We start from the raw sequence: 4,405 nt of genomic DNA on the forward strand, positions 1-4,405 counted from the left end.
CTCCTATTAGCCAACCACATGAAAGCACTTTGGTTCATTATTGCGTCTCTCTAATCTGAAATCCTTCATATTATTGAGGAGAGGATGCCGATGCTTGCAGAAGTTGCAGAGATCAGTGAAAATCAGCTCAACAGTTATAAATGCAATAAATGAACACGAATCAACTATTGAATGTAAATTTTACCATTAATTTAAATTTAGTCTAACCCGCATTTATCGTATCCTCACAACTCTACTCACAAACCCCTGTCAGGTCTCCCAAGAAGGGGGAACAATGTCTTTCCTGCAGGTTGAGGCCTCTAGTTTGTCACTTGGATCTGGATCTAAGAGCAGAGGCCTTCAAGTACCTCAGCAAAAAGGTATTTCTCTTCTTCAGGCTGGGGGCAGTCTTTGGGCCACTCTCCTTAGAGCGCAGGGGACGTTAAGGCCTGCCTCTGCAGTTATAGGTGCAAGGTCAAGATGAGGGAGTCTTTGATCGTCCTTGTTTGTATTCCTTGAATCCATCAGCAAGGTGTTCATGCACTTAGACACTACTTTACTGTCCTCATCTGCACCTTGGCTCGGCTCATAATTGGACTGCCAGTCAAAGCGGGAAGCATGACAGTGAGTGAGAAATGCATGATTATATACTCCATTGTTACCATGGTGAAGTCATACGGGCCTGTTGAGTTACTTTATTTGCTGCGGCATGAAATCAGTGACCAGCACTGCTTACATAGAGAAGCATTTAAACAGGAAAAAAGCTCAAGAACACATAGAAAAACAAGTTTCACATTTACTTGATGCATTACATAAGCATTCTTTAAAAATTAAAAAGTGCAACACAACTCTTTGACAAAGTACATTAATATGATGTGAGGATGATACCATCATTGTTTGTTTTTCCAGCAAATGCTTGGCATTGTGTGACCATTAAGGAGGTGTAAGGTTGGAGACCTCAGGAGATGTTTTCAGGGGGGAAGGAATGTAATGACTCGGATGTTTGTCTAAGTTTGTGTGTCTGTGTGTGTCACACGTACGAAAATGTCCTTTAGGATGTTCTGAAGAACTGTGGCAACAACACAGCAGACTCCGTCCTGTTCTTGAGTCGATCGTTCTGGCACCAGATTACAAAGAAGAAGTTTTCTTAGTTTTTTTTGGGTCTTGAAATTAAACCACAGTCTTCTTATTAAACTGTCTTGCTGCAGTCTTCAGTAAGATAGTTGCTGACCTCCCAAATTCCAAAAAAATTCAACTTTGACAGATTGCTCTCTACACGGAGGCCTTTGTGGAGTTTTTCAGTTTTATGGTCAACACTTGAGGTTATCTTTAGGCCAGTTTTGTGGAATGTTAGTTTGTAAGACGAAGATGTTTTGGCTTTTTTTAAATATTACCTTATGCCAGAGTGTAACTATGTTATATGTGTGCTACACAAATATAATTAGTCCAGCATCAAACCTGTGACCTGACTGGCTTTATGTGGCTGTCGGGCTCATTCGAGTGTACAGAAGCGAGGGTCTGTGATGTTTTTTGATATGATGCGCCACCACGTGGAGAAAGTAGCAGCTCATAAGGACTCATCTCTGCAACAGCAGGAAAACAAAGCAGAGAGTCTCTCAGTGTCATCACTGGGGAGCTCACAGAAGTCATCATGAGCTGGAACACAGCCCTGTATGTCATTAAAATTCATTTGATGAAACCTAATAAATATCTTTACACGCAAAAACCTGGCAGCACAATACAAATATTGTGCATAATTATCAGCTATTGCAAACTGTTTCAGTTTCTCTCCATGAGTGAGAAGCAGTGGAACTGATGTCAAATTTTTGTTAAAATTAAGTTACTTTAAGGAGTCCGTTTGAAAGGTATTCTAATTACAGGTGAAACTGATGAAATGTGAATGCAAATTGTAAAGTCTTTCAGTAATTTTGACTTCTGTGTATGCACAATAATTCTACATTTTCAGTTCACTGTGATTTGTCTGTGGGCTGAAAATAAAGACCACGCTGATTTACGCTGGAAAAAACAAACATTTTAGGGTTCAATTTAACAACAAGCAGCAAACAATGAAATCCAAACAGGGCTTTTAATTTAGATTGTTTTTGATAAGACTGAATAGAATATCTCACCATGCTGTACAGGAATGTAAATAAATAAATAAGGAAAGTAGAGTTTCGAGTCCACTCACCTACACGCTTCAATTCAGTGCAATTCCAAATTATAACAACAGTTGCCTCAAGATGCTTTCTATTATAAGGTCAAGATCCTACAATAATAAGAAGAAAGCAGAAAAAACTCCAACAATCATATGACCACCCTATGAGCAAGCAAATTGGCGACAGTGGGAAGAAAACAACCCTCCCCTTTAACAGGAAGAAACTTCCAGCAGAGCCAGGCTCAGGGAGTGGCACCTGCACCTTGCAGTTCTTTAGCAGATCCCAGTTATCCCAGCTTCAATAGGGCCAGTGGACTAACAGAGACCCACTCATACTCACGTTCACAATATGAGCAATTTAGAACCACGGACAGTCTTTGGACTGTTCTCTTTCACGATTGTTGTTTTTATGACACTTCTTGTTGCTTCAGCTGCAGAGCTCCACGTGGGCTCTTAGTGTTGAGCTAAGGACTAACGTTCCTCAGGAAAGCAGACAGTTCTGTGGTGAATTTCTATAAATGATCACGTTCGTCACACGCACGCACACTTTTTTTTAAAAAATTTTTCCGTTGTTGTTGTTTGGTGAGGAGGACAGTCGGAACGGACGACCTCGTGGCGCAACGGTAGCGCGTCTGACTCCAGATCAGAAGGTTGCGTGTTCAAATCACGTCGGGGTCAATCCTTTATTCTTGTCACGCAGACTAAAGGAGAGCTCGTCCCAAATTACAACAGCGAAGATCTGACGTCAAATTCAACATGAAGATCATCAAGATTGTGGTTTCCATACCGGCTCTGTGACCGGTTAATAATCGCCGCCGGTGCTGCTGATCAGCAGCGTGTCGGTGTAATTTGTCCTTCTTCTTCTGGTTTTTGCGTTGCTTATGAAATGTTATGTAGTGGTTGCGTTTTTCACCCACTACCCACTGAAATTCTGTAACTTTTGGCAACTTTGTCATTACAGCATTTAAGAATATATATAAACTGGAGCTGGCAACTTTTTTCCGTTTTCCCCCATTATTATTATTTTTTATTATTACTCAAGAAACATTTAATTAACAGTACTGGTAATTACCAAAGTCATTGTTTTTGTTTCTGTCGTGGTTAATCCACCAGTATGCGCTCTTTAACTAAAATTATAATTTTAAAGCTAAAATATTATTATTATTGTTGTTATGAAAAACAGAAAAAAGAGTAGAGCCCATTATTATTTTTTGATTAAGATTTCAAAATACACTACATGTTACATCCCTGAACAGAAAAAAAGATGCTTCAGTGGTTGAATGTTGTGCTTGATTAATTTCAGACTTCTCCAGAAGTCAAATTTGGGAATAAAAATGTGAATTCAGTTTATTATTTGCCTAATACACAATAACAACAATATAATTTGTTTTAGTTTTAAACAAGTAAAAGAATTAGAAATGTTTGTGCTTTCTTGTTTTACGACAGGTGTTCTACTAAATTTGTTGAACACTTTACAAATCCAAGCAATCCAGACACAAACAGACAAAAAAGAAGGGAAAAGCAAAACAATTCACACAAAAAACTGAAGACCAAAGAGCCCTGTACTCTTTATTTCACCTAAAATGGTTCAATAAAGTGACACTTTTAGCATTCATGTTGTTTCATACTTTCATACATTATGTTGTTGTCTAATGTTATGTCTATCTGGATAGACATAACATGGATAGATGGATGGATAGATAGATGCTGATTTTCTTTTTTTGTGTTTAATTTTGGTTCTTGCCGTTCTGACTTTATGTTAGAAAATAGCAGGGACACGTGGACACCGACCCTCGAGGGCTGGAGTCACTGGATCACGTAAGCCTGACTTAAGCCAATATAATTCTGAGTAACTTTCTAACATTTGACGGGCTTTTTAACTGTTTCGTACCGTGTTTAATGTATATTTTCAGTAAATTTCCTACAGGTATTCTGTCCTCATAAGTACATAAATGCTACACACGTTCATATGTAGTACAAATGACTCCAATGCAGGATGGGAATCATCAGCAGAGCAGCGTTTCACCTGACATTTTAAACAAAAAGCTGTAATCGTTTCTGCTGCATTCCTTAAAACAATCTGTGTTGATTTCATGGTGTCTGATCTTTGAGCAACAGATAAATAATCGCATTAAGACATTAAAACTTTAATGTGTTCTCAGGCAATAATGGAGCCATGTCAAAGTTCAGGCTTGGCTGCACGCACTGGCTGCATGTCAAGGCGAACATTTTGCCATTTTGTGGTCACACTTACTTATTTGAGTGGAATTT

General features: G+C 38.8%; 1 non-coding gene across 1 annotated transcript; it reads left to right on the plus strand.

Moving 5' to 3' along the window:
* The first annotated feature begins 2,740 nt into the window (after window positions 1-2,740).
* trnaw-cca (transfer RNA tryptophan (anticodon CCA)) lies at window positions 2,741-2,812 on the plus strand. The gene has a single exon. It is a non-coding gene; the product is annotated as a tRNA-Trp (tRNA).
* The last annotated feature ends 1,593 nt before the right edge of the window (window positions 2,813-4,405 follow it).

Source organism: Perissodus microlepis, chromosome 18 (genome assembly GCF_051167445.1).
Source record: "Perissodus microlepis isolate ML-2025 ecotype Zambia chromosome 18, ASM5116744v1, whole genome shotgun sequence".
In the NCBI taxonomy this organism is placed as follows: Eukaryota; Metazoa; Chordata; class Actinopteri; order Cichliformes; family Cichlidae; genus Perissodus; species Perissodus microlepis.